The 22,931-nt window shown below is 23.6% G+C and overlaps 1 protein-coding gene across 1 annotated transcript in view; it reads left to right on the top strand.

Moving 5' to 3' along the window:
- Positions 1–903: 903 nt before the first annotated feature.
- LOC114127151 (neuropeptide Y receptor type 6-like) overlaps positions 904–22,931 on the top strand; it is a 68,344-nt gene continuing 46,316 nt past the window's right edge. Inside the window, exon 1 of the mRNA XM_027991297.2 lies at positions 904–1,081. The gene's annotated coding sequence lies outside the window, so the exon portion shown is untranslated. The remainder of the gene's footprint in view (positions 1,082–22,931) is intronic.

The following is a 22,931-nucleotide window of genomic DNA, read 5'->3' as shown; positions in this document are numbered from 1 at the left end:
TTGGATGGCGCCATATCGCCACATTCCGTTTTATTCCACTAAAAAATAAATTGTTTTGCGAGGGAAATAACCCCAAAGACCACCGGTTATAGTTGATAAACCAAATACTGTGTGTAGACTTCTAAAGGTGAAGGTTTTGAAATATTATATTATTTTGTGATGCAAGATATATAGACATTAGACACTCACTTACTAGCACAGTTGTCAGTTTTACTTGTATGATAAAAGTAACTGTTAACTGATAATGGAATATATTTCGTCCATAATTATAAAAAGTTATTTTACTAATTATTAATTATTCCGATTTCAATTCTCAATAAATCACCTAGTTCAATAATAAATTTACATCATTAGTTTTAAAAAATGTATTATGTTTAAAAATAAGATTCCATCAACTATTTTATAAAGATAATGCTAAGTTTTATGTAATTTTATTGTAAAAATATTTACGATTTCAGATCAAACATCATTCACATAACGTAAGAAACCGATTTCATAACTATATTACTGCGTACTTACAATTCATTTGAAAAAACAACGGGTATAAGACCATAAACTTATGTTATGATTATTGATATTACATAGCTATAATTTGAGAACGATTATTGCTATAATATAATGATATTCATTTAATATTTGTTTCAAATATGACAGTTGGTGGGGTGTTATTTATTGAATTCCTTAAACTGTTTTTTATTTTTTTAATGTGAAATTTGTGTACAAGATGTTTTGGTAAACAAAAAAAATCATTAGATTTTCATAATTATTCAGTTTTTGCGTTTACCTGGTTTTCAAAGACTAAAGGATAAAACCACGAAGGGTCGGCGTTTTACGAGGCAATTACTACGCTTGCGCCCTCGACGCCGTGAGGGGCGCGAAACGTATCGCCATGGTACTCCGACCGAGTATCGTGTGCCGCGCGGCATTTCAGTTGTCCCTACACACCGCGGCACGGAAAATGTTCGCGGAAAGCGCACCGTAATCGTTCGTAATCGCGACGCATATCCTAATCGCTGTCTGTACGTTGCATTTAGTTTTTGACCCGGAACCGGAATTTACGAGCTACACTCATCGCACCCTTGTGAGTATAATAATATTTCATGGTGAACCATATATTTTTATGCATTTTAAAATTTAACATAATATCTTATATACCTATATAGTAGCGTCTGCTATTCAATTGGTCTATCGTTACTATTTGTTGTCATTAATACATCGCAAATTTTATCATAGTATTATATAATATGCATATTTATACTGTAAAAAATAAAAGGATATTAAAACAAATTTTTATCTTGGCAAAATTTTTCGCGTTTATGTTGCAAGTAAGTGCGTTGTTCACTGCACCTGTAAGGTTATACGATGGTTCAAGTTCTAAGTTTTGAGATAAATATCGTACTTATGTCTTAATTTGGAAAGTGTAGAAAGTGCTTAACTTATTATAACTTTCATATTAGCTTAATATAATATTATAAATTGTATTTTAATCTCATATTATTAACACTGATATGTAGACTATGGAGTATAATGGACAATAAGTACATCAAAAATTCGTAATAAAAATATCTGTTGCAAAAGTACTAAAATACGATTATTATATATTAGTCATTTGATAAACAGTATTTTGTAGTAATAACTATTTTTTTTTTATGCATATAAAAAATAAACACACCATAAGTTATAATGATTTACAAATCACTTGTATAGTGATGTATTACAATGTTTAATTTCTTAGTTATATTATCATTATATGTATTAAAATGTACTATGTAAGTATTAGATAGTTAGTTGATTATAACTACAACATGTTGTATTTAAGTATTTAATATGTATACATTGAAATGTGTGTTTGAAGTAAAGTCAGTTTTCACAAAACAAAAGTTTATATCTATTATGCTTATATGCATTAGGGATTTTTGGAAACTTTCGTTAATAGCTTGTTGTTATCTCTCAAAATTGATTGTTCTAAATTTAAATCACTTTGGATATATGTTTAGAATTTGCTAGTGTAGTTTAATTTAAAGATAAAAATCTTTATTAAAGATAAATAAAAACGATCATATAAAAGTATCATGAATATTTATATTGTTTATTTTTAGATTTTGAGTGGTCAATTTTGATAAACCAAAAAAAAAAATATTTGAGAAAATACTGGAATTTTATGGCTAAATCTAGTTTTGACAAAATGGTTTTGTTATTTTGTTATAATTGAAAAAAAAAAAAATATTCATATATAATATGTATCTAGAAAAATTGGAAAATTTCTTCAAGTAATTGCATTATAATTTTCAATATATATTAATATATATCTCTTTGAGCAATTTATATGGATGGAATTTGTTTTTATTTAGATGGTATTGATTGAAAGGTTAATAAAAATAATATAATATGCCATAAATATATTATATATTATAATAATTAAACATTGATAATAAAATAAATGCAATGTTGTTACAAATATTGAATCACCCTACCTTAATACTAATAGTAAAATAAATTAGTTAACGTAATAAAAACATAGAAAAACAGAAGGTAATTAAGTATATTTAGTGATATACGAGTAGACTGATTTTCTCCATTCAAATTGGTGATCACTTGCCAAAATTTTATTAATTTAAATAATTTTTACTACATCAACCTATACTTTTAAAAGTATTACAAAGTACAAAACTATACTGATAATACAAATGTCATCTGAAATATTAAAATTTTATAATTAAATAGATACAATTTCTGCTCAGATAAAACAGAATTGTATTTAATTATATTGGAAAATAATATAAATGAATAATAATACGTTTTTGAAATAAAAATAAATATATAAAATAAATTATTTTTTTAACATTGAATAAACACTAGGATTCTTTACAATTATAATTAACACATTAAGTATTTAATTTAAGTATAGAAAGGATTAAAACTTTGATTTATTTATTTCAATGGGTCTATAAAATAAATTCAGTTACCACTCCAATAATTTGTTCAAAATTAAATGAATAGATATAACTCTTGACTTATATTATAATGCTGTTGTAACAAAAATAAAAATTGATCGCATGTTTACATTAATATATTGCAATAGTCTCACAACTCACAAATAAATTGTCTTGAATACCAACATGAAAAGTAGAAAGTTAAGGTTAAATTTTATAAATTGTGTACATTAAATATATATTAATCATAAAACCTATTATATTCCAATCGTATGTAAATTATAATTAATATATATACATTAAAAGTAAAATAATAATAATATTGTTATTTATATTATAATTAATTAAAAATATATTTATTTCAATAGTCAATAAATAAAATCTATACTAAAATACGATTATATACTCATATATACATATAATTTTAATAGTGGAATTATACAATATACAATTGATTAGTAAAAAATCATTACTATACGAATATATTATATGAATGAATATATATATATATATATATATATGAATGTATATTCATAGTTTTGTAAGTTTTATTCCTATTCTGAACTTAAAAACCATAAAGCGTAACTAAAAACAGATTTGATTATTTGAGTATAATGATAGTTATTGCTTATTATAATACAATTATCAATTGTTGAAGAGCGAAGAAAATATATGCAGCGAAATATGTTTACTATGTTAACATCTAGAAAATAGTGATTAGATTATAAGTGCGAAATGTTTTACTTTTAAGGGAGAGTTAGTTCAAAACTTCCGCTTTTTTTTATAATTTTCAATCAATAATAACTAAATTAAAATAATATACTATGTATCTATAGGATTCCGTCTCACTTAGTTTTCTAATTTGACGTTTGTTGTGAATTGGTACATATTATAGTTTGAACTCACGCACCCTCAGACACAGCCCAAAGCCGGTCGATGTAGGGGATTAATGATACACACGTACACACGATTGCAATAAGAATTTGTGTTTGTGTGTATGTGTACGTCGTATGTGTATATATTCCCCTTCGGCGTATCTTTTAGCTTATCCAAACATTTTATATAGTGACGTAAACCAACTGCTGTTCGAAATCTCGAGTTAACAAGATGACGGCAAAGAAAATAAATCTCAGAAATATGATGCGAGCCCGTGTACATATTTTATTTTTACGTTCAACCAAAAAAACACGGAATTACTTACTAGTAAATGAATGGTTATAGAATGATGGGATATGAGTTAAGATTTTTATTCATATTGTAAATTAATTAAATTAAATTTTATTTCATATGTGTGTAGTGTATTCTTAGTACACACAAACAGTTATACATGGTCAGATTATTAGCTCGAATAGACAACACACAAACGATGGTTTATTGGTGACCATAAAACCTTCGTTCATATAACATTACAAGCGATATGCTTAGCTGCTTGCCTAATACGTCTGTCAGACGTATATCGTCTTATACCTAAAAATACACGCATGGATGAATGTCTTGGGTCACGTGTATAACGAATGTAGGAGTAAAAATAAGAAATATATTTTGTACCGTTCTTACTAAAACGAAGCCCACATACATGTGTAGTAAGTATACGCATGTATACTAAAAATATGATATTTTATATATGTATACTAAAAGTTTGTATCCAATTAAATTATGAATTTAATATGACACGTTCGGTGTACTATTAAAAAGAGTCTACTCACCGTTTTTCTTATGTTGAAATTGTAATAATAATATTATGCACAATGTGGTTATTATAATCTCGAGCACCATGTTTTACATAGGTAGGTCCCATTTATAAATGTGTTGCCAATTTATAAAGTAAAGTTTAAGTTATTGCTACGTTTCGTTAATGTTTCCAGAGTAAAAGAGAATAACATTTTCTTGATATGCATTTTAAAAAGTTATATCGACTTCTTATAAATTGAGAAAACCATAAAAACCGGTATGATAACAAAAGAATTTTAAATAATTTTATAAATACTAATGCGTTGTAAGAATATTATTAAATTTGACAAAATTCTCTATTTAAGATGGGAGTGAAATGTGTATGTATTACATTTTGATATAATCTATTTTAAAATTATAATACTATAGCATTTTTTAAGCTTAAGTTTGAAATTAATAAGAAAAGTACAGTAATACATTTACATTTAACTGCAATATTAATATTTTAATATTATTTCTTGAAAACGTTTTAATCTGTAAGTAGTATATTCAACTCAATATTGACCACTTTAAATATAATTAAAACAAATTTCCTACTTAATCACAGTATTGTAAAATAGGTATTCTTATATTTATAAACTTTGGGATACTTGTTGAATAATTGTTTCTTAAAATGTTCATAAAAATATTTGTTATATTACAGTTATGATATTCATGAATTAAATATTATTTTAAGTTATAGATAGTTATTATTTAGAATTTTTTTTATGTGTAAATATATATAAATAAATATATGTCTAACAAAGATTCTAAATTCTAATTTAAATACCATGTTGAATTTTGAGGAGAAGTAAGAACTATGCTTATTTCTAAATACTACCTATTCATCAGTTAGCAATGAAAATAATAAAAATATTATTTTGTTTACTTTCAATATTAATTGTAAATAATAAAAGGTTGGCCGGTGGGAATATAATATTATCAAATACATTCACAGCTCAATTTCTTTATTGATATTTGTATTTTTAATAAAGCTCAAGATAGTAGCAAAATATAATTTTTCATTTTAAATTTTAAATTTTGTAGTGAATATTTTTGAGTATTTGTTAGTTTTTAGTAAGCATAAATAAATATAATATCACGAACAATGTATATTTTAAAATCAAATAAAACTTTAGTTATTGATTTATAATATATGCCTATAAAATATAAATTGTATATTTTTTATGAAATTTAAATATTTAATCTCATAATCTCAACGAAATTAGTTTGTTCTTTTCAGAGTTAAAATATGAAGTATAAAAAAAAATACATACAAGTATTACAATAACTATAAAAAAATGTAATTATTTATTTATGCTCTTATGATTTGAATAAAAAAAAAAAACTATTTTATAAAATGTTAGTACAACATCTATTTTTTATTTTATTCTACCTCCAGTGTACTTTGGTTTATGACTTAGGAGTACATCAAGTCAAGTGCACTATGTTCAATGGTCGATTGAGTTGGATGTATAGGTTTCATAATTGTATTATCTATTAAAATTTATCAAACCAATATCATAATAATATTATTATTGGTAGTTAAATGAATTCATGACAGTCGTGTAGCTAAATAGCCTACCCAGGACGCCATGTTAAAAATATTTAGTTATTATCAAAAAAATTTTCAAGCGCCTGTAGAAAAATGAAATAAATATCAAAATGTACAAAATTCCAATATATTTTAAGTTTCTTATTTATTTACAAAATTATATACATTTTTAAAAAGATATGTTAGCACAATTAATATATTATTATACTAATATAATAGAACTATAATATTTTACGTACAATTAGACATGTCTGCCACATTAAATATAACGGAAAAAGTTTAGAAATTCGTTTTTGCCGAATTAATGATTTTTCTTTTATAATAATAATAATTATTATTGTCATCGGATCGTATTTATTTCTATACCGTATTGAATAATACGATATAAAATTATACAAGTTTTCCGGGTCGGATTGTAGCTACTGACATTGAAAAATTACTACTGCGTTGGTTACAATAAGACATCGTGCACCGAATTACTTTTAACTGCTAAAGTGGTTGTGATTTAGACAGGAGCAGTCGGGAGTTGGTAGCACGTGTACAACGATATCGTAACGCGCAGGCGTTGTTAGCATGCTAAAGAGATGTGAAACAATAAAAAAAAGTGTACTTACGTTTTTCACAAGGGTAGCTGATAGGTTACAAAAAAAAAAAAATGAAACTTTATGAGGCCCTAGTTAATTATTTCATTGTAAAAAAAAATTAAATCGATTTTTAATTCCTAGCCTACTTATTGAGTGTTAAATAAATATTTTTTACTTAAGTTTTTCTTATTACTCGTATATTAACCATATCATACAACATTATGAGCATTAGTTTTTTAAAAAAAACAACTTAATTTGTAATTGTTCTTGTAAATATGGTGTTGAAAATTAGTCTTTTAAACAAAGATGATTAATAAAAAACATGTTTGGTTATTATTTTTTTAAACGATGTATTTTTATCTGTATGATGATGGTTTTAAATAATTTAATAATAAAGTAACACTTAATATTCGTAAGATATTGATTAAAAAAAAAAACAATGTCATGAAATCATGTATTGGTGACTAAATATGGCTGGGATAAAACTGATTTATAAAAATAAAAAGGCTTTGGGCAGGGGGAATTCTATCCCCATTATAATATCCTCATCATGCAGTTTACGACTCCCCTCCCACTACCCATCTGCACACTTTACCGATTGCTGATCCATATTAGACGATACTGTTCACAGCAGTATTATAGGGAAACAACATTTAACCATAATATCATAGTGCTACCGGGTGGTGGTAGTTATAAACATATATATACACACAAGGTGTGTAATAAAATAGGGCGCAGGACAAGGAGGTCAAATACTCGGCACTTTGGACAAAAAATTATAACCCGATGCCCGCCGAGGACCCATATAATATCAGTCGTATAAATTCAGATACACACACATTCACGTGCATACGCACGCGTAAGAACGCCTGTTTATTATTGAACATTTAGGCCCTCTTGTGTTTATTAAATTTCCTTATAACCTAAAAACGTGATGTTCTACTGACGCGTGACCCGTCCCGTTAGAATTGCTCTAATTTTGTTGACGTCCATCACTACCCTTAACTATGGAATAGGCATATTTTTTAACGCCACGTCTTTTCATCGGTTGATACTAAACTAGAAAATAAAAATCGTATTATAATACTCTTTTTGATTCCGAACGTCCTCCCTTGTATATTAACTGCAATTCCAAAACATGATTACGACGATTGTTCTTATTTTTTTTAGAAATTCTCATTACAAATAAAAAAAAATTGAAATCAATTAATAAATTTGCTTTATTAAACTCTACTAAAAATATAATTTTGAGAACCTTATCTTAAAATTCAAAATACTGTGGTTAAGTCAGAAATGAAGTGTAGTTTTTTAATAAATGACAGGTTACTTATTCAACATTTTATTTGGGTTTTTATTATTCAAATACAAAACCATTTATCTTGGTGTATCTACTGAATTTACATCTCATGTAAATACTGAGAAATACAACCGTATTTTTATATATTAAAACTTCATGATATACCTAAATAATAATATTATAAGTGACGCATAAAGATTGATAATGGTTAACAGTAAAGTAATTAATATTGCAAAAATATTCACTTGCTTATACATTTTAACCCTGAGAATAATTTTGAATTACGTCTTTGAATTGTTTTTTGTTTAAAAATTGTATTGCAAACAATGCATGTATAATATTATAATACAAGTCTAACGTGTGCATAAAAAAGAAGACATATTTTGTGTTATTATAGAGCTTATAATTTATATACTATTAACTATTACATATGGGTCAAAAAAAAAACTACCATTCTTGATGGTCAATTTATGTGTTCTTAAATTAATGTTCTAATTAAATTGAATCAATAATTTAAATTTATTTATTTTGACTTATAATATTATAGTATATATTATCTTACTAGGAAATAAGTTTGGCCAACATTTTTAGAAATCGATTCTTGATCTTGAAAATGATAGTTCATTTTAAACTAGTTTTTTTGAAAATATTATAACATTATATCTATACATTTCAGAGAAACTTATTTTTATATTTCATAAATTATTACAAATAATTACTAAGTCAATAATTATAAATCAAATTTAATTATAAAAGTACACAAGATTTAATATTCACATGACTGTATTCATATAATATTACCATGAAGATTAAAGGTATATCTTTAATTTTCGTGAGTATTACATAGTAAGTTGTTGTGTAATATAGGTGTTTATAAAAAATAATAGACTTCCACGTTTCAAAATAATTATGAAATATGTCAAATTGTCAACATAAATTATTTTTTATTTTTGTTTATATGACTTAAAAACGATTTATGAAACATTAGTTTTTATATTATTTTAGAAGAAGTATAAAAATACTTATAAGATATTGAGATAATATGGAAATAAGTTATTGATTATGAGAATATTCAGCTGTAAATAAATAAAATGAATGCATTTTTTCAAATAAAAAATATTTTTTATTGTATTCATTGCATTTTCTATAAAACTGTGTATTCAATATTATACTATATTAGAATATAAAAATAAAAAAAAGTACAAAATTTAAGTACAAATGTCATTACTTCTCGTTTAATAAAAGTGTCATTATAATAACTGTATGATAAAAAAATTGTAAATTATTTATAAGTTATTATTATTATTTCATTTTCTACATAAATTATTATAATTTTTAACATATAACTTAACAAGAATAAAATCTGTAACTAGGTATACTGTATTTCAAAATGTTTTCAATTTAATGGTATTTGAGCAATATTTCTTGCTGAACACTCTAAAGTAAAGGTTATTTTAAAATTTAATTTTGATGATAGTGTTATAGTCATTCAACTACGGCTCGGAAATTCCACTGGAATTAATACTTACAAGGAATTTTGACGGAATTTATTATTACTATTTTTTATTTATGTATATATGTATATATACATATATTAAATTCGATTTCACTATAAATTTGGACTTTTGTAGTAATCACCGAGTTTTTTTTTTTTGAAAACCGTTAACATCATATAGTTTAGAATATAAAATGTATGAACTATTAATAAATCGATGATGTGCTTAGTGTATTCATGTGTAGAAAAAGATTGTTAACATACTTTTCAACGAGCGGAGACTTTGGGTTGTTTTAAATTAATTAAAACTACAATCTAATTAAATTATTTTCGGAGATCTGTTTGCACCAAATAATATTGTGCAACAAATTGTTCGTTATAATAGAATTCATGATGAATACTAAAAATTATATTATTTTGAATTATTATCAGTGGATAAAATGTACTATCTAGAGGTCTTAAGTAGTTTAGTATAAATTATATTTCGGAAATTGTGTTAGATCCTAAATCATGTACTTCATATTATTTGATAATAATTATTATTTATGATGTATATTTTAATATAATATTATGTTAGCCAGTTGGCAGTTAGTAATATTAACATTTTAAGTAAAAATGTATTTCTAATGTATCTTATTGAATTATTCTATGTGTGTGCCTATTATACTGACATACAGTTGTACAACAATCACACTTGAATATTCTGTGATGTTCGTTAGAATCCAGATAACGATCGGATTGCTTTGAAGTGTTTTACTAAAAATCGACATTCAACGAGTTCTGAAATTATTTTACAGAATTTTTCTCTGATTTTATACCAAGATCCATACTACAATATTTAAATTTAATACATTTTTATTTCTAAATATAATGGTCATACATGTGCATTATATGAAACTGTTTATTCTTAAGATTGGCCTGTTAATATTATAGGTGATCACTGATTAACTTAGTTTTCATCCAAATACACCCTCCACTATGTGCGTAATCCTCAAAAAATGGGTGAGATAAGTAAATAAGTAGTCAGGTTGAAGGTCATTAAGACTAATTTCGTCGTTGAATAGCAATATTATATATAATAATATTATGTACTTACAAACAGTGGAGGGAAAACAATTTTTTAAATAGATTAAAATATCATCACTCTTCAAAGATTAATACATATTATTATGTATTTGTGGACAATAAAAACGATAGGTATAATTGAGAATGAGTTGGCAAAGTTGAACGTGGTAAAAACAGACACGACAATTGTTTCATAAAATCGGATATGATACTTTATACCGTGTGTCTATGTGTATCTTTAAAAACGTAATACTATTGAATATTTTTCTAAAACCAATAACAACATTTTCAAAAATTGAATGAATTCAACTTTCCGGTTTATGAGATAACATCATAAATCATGATGTATTCGTTGAAGAAACCGTAAAAGTTGTTGTAGAAACCACACCATATCACATTGTTTGACATGGGGTAGAGCGAAACAAGCTCAAGTTTGACCGATTGAAAATATTATGATTACCTGGTCATCGAGAGTGTAAAATAAATAATATGGTAGGTGATGCCTTGTCATAACTTTCTCAATGGCATAGTGTGTGAATTAAGAATCTGTAAAAATAAATATTTTAGTGTTAAACTTATGTAATATAGATAATGTAGGAAGCATCTATTATTCACAGACTTAGTAGCCGAATTAGCGGCAACTTAATATATATCTACGACGATTAATTTGAATTTAATGTATGTACCTATAATACGTAACCTTTGGTAAAATATTAGCACGGTATATAAATATTAAAATATATTAGCTTTCATTATCGTTACTTTGTATTATAATATCAATATGTATAATATAGATCTTATACTTCACAGATTACGTACCTATATTAGATCTGTATTGTAATTACATTATTCTTACCGATACGTATGGTATAATTGGTTAAGACACGAACGACGAAAATGCCCCTAATACTGTCTTGTATGTAATATTTTTCAGATAACGGCCAGGCAAAAGGCAGTAAAATAATTTAGTAAAATAGCATTGATTAAGATATTTATATGGATTAAAAAAAAATAATAATAAAATAATATTTATGGCAATAAAGTTATTACGATGTTAGGTTTTGATGCACATAAATATTACTTAATCAATTATATTTGATGAATGTTAAAAATTAATAATTTTATAAATAAACGAAAAATTATGTAATAATAAAAAATAATAAATAATGTATAAATGATTGATTGATAGTTTGAAATAGTTCAACATGATTTTTCCCGTAAGTTTTATTTTAAGATGGCAAATAGTAATATTTTATTTACCCATGCTTTTTATCATAAAAGCCAATATTTTATTTTCGATTTTCTTCACCATTAATAATAATAAACAAATATGAATACATAAGAAGAACAATTAATTCTGTTCTGAAAAATAAGGTACAATACAAAATAAAATACGTGTCTGAAAATATAAAGTGAATTTATATTCATATTTTTTTTTTAACTTTGAGGAAGTCTCGTTTTTAAATTTTAGTGAAGGGTAAGTACCCTATATAATAAATTCAAATTCCATTAAGCTGCAATATTGTGATTTCAAATAATGTAGTAAAAAGTTAAAAATAGCATATTTATTCCATCATTAAAACTAAAAATTAAACAAATAATGATGACATTATAAGTAAAATGAGGGGAAAAAATACTGTTCTGGTATTTATGGTTACTATATATCATTACATAAATTTCTTTTTTTATCAATAATATATCATTATATGAATAATAGGTAAAAGTCTTCAATTGCATAGTTTAATATTTATATGTATTTAATTTAAACTTCTTAAATTTATTGAATAATAATCATAAAATAACTTGCCAAATTCTATTAACTAAATATTTCGTTGACGAATATTATTACATGATTTTATATTACTGAAAAATTAATTTATATTTTATACTCTATTCGCCTAGTAGTAGGTAGTAGTAGTAGTAGTATCATTTTTGCAATGTGGGCTCTTTATATAGGTTATTATTATTATTTTATATAATCACTATCCATATTAATTGTTTTTGAAATTGTCTAAAGTTATTTAAAATTAACACATAACGAGTTTATTAAACAATATTATGCTGTTAATAATAATGTTATAATGGTAGTGGATTAATTAGGTTATTCGATTTAGAATTAATATTCAATACCTAAGTTTTTACAGTCTGTTAATAAACTCTCAATAATAATAATCATTATAAAACGTATAAAATTATTGTTTAATTAATTTAATTAAAATTAATAATTGAAAGGTTTACGTGTTTATCGAACTAAACGTGTAAATCTATTCATATTTTAGATCAATAAAAGTGGTTCAAATTTTTCATTAGACACAGATTAAATTTTGCTGGAGATCATTTTTAAAATTTAAAAAAAAAAAAAATAAGTTTTTAAAAAAGGAAAATATGCAATTCAGTAGTTTTTAACAAATACTTGACCATTTACGTACATTTTGGGGTAAACGGTAAACTATATTCTACACAGAAACTTTTTGAGTATGATTTCATTTTCATACAATACACAGTATACATAATAAATACTTTGCTTAGACGAGAGAATCAAAACAATCTATCATGCTATGAGTATTTTTCATTTATAAAGTAAATGTTTATGAGTTGATTTTTTGACCAATTTAATTTTTATTTATTTAAGTTGTAGTTATATTTTCTTAAAGATTTTATCGGAAAATGTTTATGTATTAATGTTTCCAAAATGTTTAAATAAAATATTAAATCCAAATTGTTGTGTTATAAAACAAGATAAATAAATTCTAACAAAAACAATATTTAATTTAAAAAGCTAAAACAACACAATGAACTGAAAATGTTTTTCAAGGACAATCAATAATTATATAGTTAAATACAATAAATATATAAGTAACATATTTCATACATATTATTGATATTACTTATTAAACATTTTTGTATAGGATTCAGAGTAATATTGATATAATTAGTTATGGTATTAAAATATAATTTTTAATAAATAATAAAACTGTAGAAATTAAAAAATTAATTTTTTTTTTTTAAATTTGTAAAATTAATAATTAATAAATTCGTTGTTCTAGATCAATGGCCAGACATTTTATGTTTATAAATCTTTTGTAATAAGCATAATTAAATATATATATATCGTTAGTTTGACTACTAAATTAATTTAATTTTTCAATTTAATCATAATTATATTAACGGTTTCATATTAGTTAATTTATTTTTAATCTTTGTGAATGAAATAACTTGATTACTTGCTCATTTTGGATAGGCCTTTTAAGTGACGTAAATTTGTTTGGATAATCTTTTTGAAATTTTTCTTTTCAAAAATGAGATACAAATGTTTTTTTAAGTATAAAATTAACATAAAATTTTTTATTAACATAAAAAGATATAATAAAAAATATTTAATGAGAACAAGTTAGGTTTCTAGGTTAAAACTAAGGTTAACCTAATAACCTTATACCTTGGTTCACAGGCATTTGGAATTTATTGAAGTAGTTTTGACATTTATGACATTTAAATGAACTTTAAAGAATTTTAAAAACACTTAAATGATATGATAAAAAAAATCGAATGACCATCTGTTTAAAAATCATAGGTGTGATTTATACGACTATTTATTTAATTACCAAATTGTTATCTATAGTTAAGTATGAATTATATAGATAGCTTTCTAAATAATGAGTATTATACACATTATCAAAAAAGTCTTAATAATATAAAACTAGATAGATTAGGTTAGGTTTATTATAACGAATAGTTACGTAGCATATATCTATAATGTTTATTATCAAATGATTGAAATATTATATTTATAATTTTTTTATTTTACGTATTTATCATTTTTAGGTGTTCGGTATCATTAATTATACGGTAAATATGATGTGTATTAACAAAAGAACATAACTATATTATACTGAATATTGTTATATTTTAAATCAAGCATTAATAGATTGAATTATACTGCATTTATTTCTTAGAAAATAAACATACGCAATTTTTTAAATTTAAATAAGATTAGAAATAACACTATGATAAACATTTTCGGACCATAATATAAATTATTTTGTTTTTATAAAGAAAAACAACCTAATAACCAGTAAGATAGAAATATAATTTTTAAGTTTTATTATACTTTACATTTTTATATCATTATTTTTAATAAATTCTGTTAATAATTTTAATTTAAGGAAACTTAATTTTACTACAATAATAATGTATGGTTTATTATTGAATTTTTAAATTACTACTCTTGTACTCTTGTTTGTTTTTCTATGTAAATAATTAGAAACAGATAATCGTATATCATTTGAACATTTTAATTACTACAACAACACTAATTTATACTATTTTTATCAACATTATTAATAATAGGTACATACATTTCCATAACGCCCAATCACAAAGAAGATCCAATTATATTTTTAATGGTACATTTAAAATATACAAAATATTTTGAAATGTGAGATGATTCAATTAAAAATAATAATAATAAAAGTTAATATAACCTTAACTTTAACAAGCATAATAAAATCTAAATAACACTTTGTATTTTAAAATCCAACATTAATTGTATTCGTTATTTATTATATACAGATGCATTTTATTAATATTTTCTAGATTTTGTAATACATTAATAATACGCAAAATTATACAGCTAAAAGTGTTATGGTATATTTATAAAAATATTTCTATTCGTTTTTAATACAATTTGCTACAATGTTAATATTTGATTTTAAAGTTAATAATTTTCTAAGAGATGTTAATTACTTTTATTAGAACCAATTTAATATAGCTAAATTAAATAAAAGATATAAAACATAAATGTAGTAAGTTTTTGTGTAGTTAAGGCGTGAGCTAATAATTTAATGCACCTATACATTCATTAAAGACAATCCTATGTTTTAATTTTAATTCATATTTTTTAATAAATATACATTTTAAAAATATTAAATGTTTAAATGTTTAATTTTAAACAAAAATAAAATCTTTGTATTATTATTTTAATTAAAAATCCGGTAAAATTTAACTATTATTTTAATGTTTATTTAAAGGATAACCCATAAGCTAATGGCTTTCCAACTACCCTAGCTTGAGTATTAGCACTTAAGACTTAGCATTATTGTGTCATATTATATAATTGTGATTAATATGATTTTGTACTTCTGTAAAAATCTCGTCAGGTACAGCTGTAACAAAATACTATTTTTGCAGTGATTTTATATAACACCATATTATAATAATTAATTATTATCTATTTTTTTTAATGCAATTAAAATAAAATAATATTTTTCAAAAAATTCTGTTATGCGTTTTTTTTTCATATAAAAGTTTTGTAATAAGTTAAAACGATCACTAAAGAAAAATTTTGCCATAAATGAATTGCTCGTGTAATAACTGTAACATTGGTTGACTATTGAGAAGACTTAGCTGTTGCAGACATCAATGCAACACATTTCTAAGCACTATAATATATAACCTAACCTAACCTATGGGCTACGATACAACTAGTTGAGTACATTTCATACTATTCGTTACAGTGAGACTTATAAAATGCATTTGAATTATTAACATAAATATTATAAAAACGGCTATGATTTCCTATCACGTAGGTAGTAGAATATTAATATGACCAACTAAATTATATGATAAACATATTTATCATGATATTATGATATACATATATATATATATATATATATATATTTATATATTTATTGGAAATACAGTACAAGAATTGAAATTTTCAATAAAAAATTAATAACTATTTCAAGTCCATTAAATTGTTGCATTAACATTTTTAGTATTTATACTGTTTAAAATTAGGGAGGATCGAAAAATGATTTTTAGGACAAATAGAGTTTATGACTCATGACTCATGAGTGTTAAATTTACACGGGTTTAAACGAAAACCGGAAAATCTACAAGTTTGCGTCTATATATTTTATAACATAAAAAATACTACGAGATTTAAGTTTTTAATAACTTTGAAAATACTGCTGTAAAATTACTGTTGGATTGTGCAAATTTTATTTTAAAAAAAAAAAAAAAAAAGCAATAATCGGTAGTAAATCAAAAATAATACCAAACATATATTATATTAAAATTTAACTAAATATATTATTTATGGACATGTTTGATGTACATTTTTCTTTATATTTATGTATTTTATATTGAACGAAAAATAAAAAAATCTGTTAGTAAATAGTCAATGCATGTGAGTAGTCGGTTAATAACCTTAAATTAATTACATAGTTATATAATTAATAACAGTTAAATTTTGGATAAATAAAGCGAATGAGTTTAATAACAGGCAATACCAAACAACAACAACTTATATAAAATAATTAATCGGAAAATTGTAAATTACATAACATGTAGAACAATAGTTATCATTAAATGAAAGTACTGAAAAATGTTTGAAAAATAATTGAAAGTATTAAATTGTAAGGTATACATAAAATAAATATAAATATAAAATTTGAGACAAAAAAAATTGATAAATATCTGAATTTTCATTAATTGAAAATGTATATAATTAATAAAATAATAATTTCAGTTATATTCTTTATTATAAATTGATTTAATTTCAAAAAAATTAATTAATTTATAAATTAATGAGTTTGATTGAATATTTTAATAATTATTCTTACAAAATTCAATACAGATTTAGCATTAAATTGCATACATAAAATGCTGAGTTGTATAAAAAATATATACTTTTCGTTTCGTTTACGTTTTTATTACAGTCTATTGAAAAATACATAAAGATAAAAAACAATTTATACATGCGCTTTTATTCATTGAAAGTCATTTCCAATTTTTATAAATATAAATATAGTTTAGAGTCATATATACGTATGATTAAAGTTTAGACAAGTGTTTTCATTGTGTAATCGTCTGTCTCATTTTTCATGTCAGTACACTCTGGAAAGTTATCTTTTATATTATTATATTCCGTCTATTGTTATAATCTAGACTCGTAAAATTGAATTAATTTTTTTTTTTAATTTTTCATTAATTTAAAATGAAATGATCATGAAAAATATTATAATATGTACGTGTAAAAACTTATTTTCTAGGTTATTTTTTTTTAAATAAATTATTTTATTACATTTGTTCAACTTGAATAATTTTAAGTTTTTTTTATTGATGATTAACTTGAGGTAAAATAAACATCAACAGGTACAATATTTATGATAATTAGTATTAGTATTTTTATTTTAATATAGTGTATTATAATATGCTTTTGGACAGGATACAACCATATTATTGCTAAGGAAATTTTGTGACGTCATTTAAATTCATTACTTTTAGACATCGCCTACGCCCACTGTTGTTATTATTTTTTAATCGGGATTTTCGTAAGGTTACTTCCATTAATCAATGTTAACCTCATTAAATAATATATTTATTTCTATGTTTAATCATAATTTTAAAGCATATATATGATTCAATGTTGTTACATAGAGCGGAAAAAATATAAGGTAATTTAATTTTTTTTTTCAGTAATTTAAAAGTTATTTTGTTTCTCAAAATCAGCATATAGCAATCTTTGTGGTTGAAAACTACAATACATAATATTATATAAATTTAATGCATATTTTTAATCACGTGATCACATTGATCTATTATGTGACACGATTATGGTAGTCTGATATCGAGTATACAAATCGTTTGTCATTGATTAGTTTTATGTATTTAATTAGCTATTTGACGTTAATGATCGACACTCGAGAAAACTCAAAGACAGAATATGTTGACAATACAAATAATTAGTTGCGTAAAGTAAGTATTAATAAGAAATCAAGCTCATCTGCAATGTTATAAACTTATGTGATGTGCTAATGATTTCTCGATAGACAATCAAGCCGAGATTAGCGCTGAATATAAAATAATAAAAAAAAAAAACGATAAGAATAGTTATGGAAAAATTCTTTTGAATATAAATTAGTAAATATTAATCAAACACTATCAAAAAAGAAAATGTGACCGAAAGATTTCAATAATATTAGTAATTTGAACAAACTCCGACACGTATTGTATGCATTCTTATCGATTTTCCTTCCACCAATTTTCAATCTTGATATTTCCGTCTTATCATTTTTATGGAAATAAAATGAAATACGATTCGATGTGCAATCTTCCTTATGAGGTATATCTTGTTTTGACAAAATATTATTCGATAATGTATGTTTTAACTACAGTGTGTATTTTGTGCGAATAATACGAAAACAAGAAAAGATGACAAGTGATTAATCGCATGGGAATAAATCGTTTATACTAACAAATCGTAAATATAAAATTTAATTTAATTAAAACGGCCAAACTACATTAGATATACCTGATAAAATCGGTATAGAGTGGTTAGGTTAGGTGTCTTAGGTAAAAGAAGTTCATTGAGTGTGTAGTCATGTGCTTGCTGGAGCAAAACCAATACAAGTATAAATTAAGTAAAAATGGTAATACTAGTGGTAGTTAATAGTGTGTACCTTCCTAATATTATATCTAATACAAGTTTATAAATTATAAATACTTAATAGCTATAATTTTATAAAATGTAAAAAAAAAAATTGAACACAAATTTGATTTTGAATTTATATCAACATGTATTGTACTCGTATACATAAACTATAAATACACATATTTATAAAAGTATAAAGTTATACAAAATGTAAATCAGAAGATATATAACATGACAGTTTTAAGTAAAGTAAAATGTATCCTATGTAGTGGTTTTTGAAACTAACTTCAAGTTTTAATATGTACCTACATTTCCATAACGCCTCATCTACAAAACTTAGTGAAAAGGTGAAGCCCTGAAAATTTAATTTAATTTCTTTCGAATGAAATTTAAGTATGAAAATATCAATCTCTAATAAGAATATATTATGATAATTTGTATTATTTAATTATGAAATCTGCATATTTCCTGGGTTCATTTATTATATATTTATTGAAATTTTAGTTTTTGAGTTTTATGTTCATCATCAACATCAATTATCAGCAATCATTAAACGAACAGAATCCTGTCACATTGTATATTAGTAAAATTGCATGGGTTGTGTCATAGCATGTTAAAGTATCGAGTAACGCAATAAATGCTCTGTCGATAGTTATTACGTGCGACAAATGAGGAGGTCCTCATTCGATGTAGGTTTAATGTAATGGAAAATCTAAGTGATTTTCTCTAAAGTGCCTGAAGTGTTTTCTTAAAATTTCATCTTTAGAAATATTCGTCGAACACAATAATCGATTTTTTTTAATATGAATACATTTTCCTGCGAATGTTTTTTGAATTTTGTTATAAGGTACCTACAATGCACATTTCAAACTTGTTCAAGTTTAGTAAAGATAAAAGGTTTGCTATTAACAATTAACATTACGTGAATACATAATGAAAAAATTAACAAAAACATCAAGTGTTTTTTTACAACATTTTAGTGCTCTTGATACACATAAATGAGTGGTCTAAGTTTTTAATTAACGTTACCACTTTTAAAAAACATTGAACATTACGGAAATTCTTTCTTATCGGTTTGAGTTGTATTACATTTTAAAATATGAGGCTTAATTTTATAAAAGGAAAATTATGTGTTATTTTGTTTGAAATGCTTACATAGTTCATTTTTTTAAAATCTTAGTGGAACGATATTTAGAGAGTATTGGTTTTGATAAAAATATGTTCTTTATGTCTGTCATTACTTTTTGAAGCAAAAATAATGCTACAATTACTAACCTAACTTTAAGTATGGTTTGTGGTAAAAAATTAGATTTAGTTAGTAATTTAGGTATTCAACATATTAAGTACTTACTTTTCAAAATAATCAGAGAAAAGAATACGAAAAATGAAAATGTTAACGACATACCAGTTTTTGACAAAACTAATATTTCATACACAATCAGTAAAACTATCTATATGCTTACTGATGATAGTAGCTTTGAAGAATGAAAGAATGAATTTACTTGTTTTTTTATTTTTTTTTATTTATATAATGCTAGTAAATATTTCAAAGTCTGAGACATAAATTAGGCATACTTTTATTATATTATTTGTCATACCTATATAAATAACTCAAAAACTTTTTCAGAATTTTGAGTCTTTGATTGTATAATTATATAAATATTTTGTGAAAATTTCAATTATTTATTGTTTTTTTATTTTTTAAATACAATAAAATAACAAACATTGTAAGAGTAAAAATATTACTATTTTTAAGATAACTTAGAATTTTCATCAAAAATTAATTTGGCTTTTCAGTAAAATATATTTTTTTTAATATATAGTGTTAGAAAGACGATTTTTTAAAATATATTTATAAACATATTTAAGTGGAATATGGTTTATATTATAATAACTATTAAGTAGTCGATCACACATAAAATTATTTTCAACATTTTTGAACAAAGTTTTATTTAATTATTGTTTTTTTTTTTTTTTTTTTTTTTATAAGTATTATATTATATCTGATAGAATTTCAACAAAATACCTACTCTGCTTATATATTTTAGTATTATTGTATTGGTATTTAATAATAATAATAATACATTATTATGTATAATCGATTTTATAATACTATCGGTATACAAATACAACAAGAAGTGTTATTAATCTTAATATTCCTATATTAAACGGAACATAATATGTGATGTGAACTGAGTAAACTATAACGACTGCAGTTGAAATGTAGTTAAACAACCGTTCTTTAGACATACATTTATTGTTGGAGCATATACATAAACCGATAGTATAGGCTTTTAATGGTCCGTTTTTCATTGTTTTTCCGGGATCGCACAGCTCCGGGTTTGTGAACTGTGGCCTACATACAATCGGGCGTTAACGTTCTCCAATAAAATTACTCGCTTATGAGAAATTCCAAAGAGTATTTGCAGTTGTTTCAAAGGCCTAACCATTTTGAATCGAATATATATATTATATACGTATATACTTATAGGCCACAAAAAGTCTGGGGTATAAATTCCAAATTTAAACTGTATAGTTGAGGGGGGGAGGTGCTGCTTTAAAGGGTCTTAAATTTATGGTTTTATAAGTCGATACTTATTTGTACAGATGATTTGTATGTTAAGCTGTGTGGAATGGAATAAACAAAAAATAAATACTAAAATAACCGAATTTATCTCTCACGAATGAAGTTTATCCTGTAATAATCTAAATTGGAATATCTTAATTACAAATGTTTATTATTTTTAAATTAGTGTTAATAGATTAGGAGCTAAAAAAAAATTATGTGTTATTGTTCAATTATCTGAATACAAAATAAAGATATTAAATTATATGGTATGAAGTTTTTAGTGAATTATTAAAAAAAATATATGATATTTATTTACTATACCTAATTAGTATACTAGATTAGTACAAATTAATTTAATACTAATAAAATATCTAATACATTTATAAACGAACTAATATTCAAAAAATCTATTCCAGATGAGTCTCTGTTGTATAGTAGGTAAATGTCAACAGATAAAAAATACATTTTTACATCAATATATTCATTACTCCGTTTATAATCTAAAATAAAATATGTATTTTTTTATTTACAAATATTAAATAAATATTTTATATATTTGATTGGCGAATGGATATTAATCACATAAGAATCGTTTCTTTTCTTTTTTTTTTAATTTTACTTTTTTTAAATTAATTTTCATTAACATTTTGTTGATAACACACTAAGAAAAATAATGTAATTACAATTGAAGGATAATAAATTGAGAAGAAATCTTGTCCTGAAGACAACGACAAATATTATATGTTTGAATAATATGTAACAGAATAATATAGATACTTGTACATGATAATACCATACGCATTATTTAGTTGTATGTTTTACCTACTAAGTACAATTTATGTAAAAGTACAAACGCACAATATACGTATTACCATTATACTTTTGAAGTAGCCTTACATGTAATATAAAACAAAATTTTTCTCGTACATTACAATGCTACTTCCGCTACAGGTTTATTAAAAAATACAATTTTTAATTACGATGTATAATATATAAGATTCTCGGAAAACGAGAAATTATATAAGTATCTATTAATTTTTACAACAAAGTGTTATTCATTAATTTTTCTTTTAAAGAAAACGATTACGATTTAAAATTATATGTGTACTATAAAAATCTCAAAAACTTTATAGAAAGTTGAGTTGCGTGTTGTTGATAACTTCAACATTTGGGCATTGTCCGATTTTAATCAACGTTTATCTAAGCGTAAAAAAAACTATATAATCAAATTTAGACAAATTTGTTAAAATAATACCAATTTTGATTGTTTTGTCGTGATTTAGACA

This window comes from Aphis gossypii, chromosome 1, assembly GCF_020184175.1.
Source record: "Aphis gossypii isolate Hap1 chromosome 1, ASM2018417v2, whole genome shotgun sequence".
Lineage (NCBI taxonomy): Eukaryota > Metazoa > Arthropoda > Insecta > Hemiptera > Aphididae > Aphis > Aphis gossypii.
Note: the sequence above shows the minus strand (reverse complement) of the source record. Positions and strands in the feature narration are given on the sequence as shown.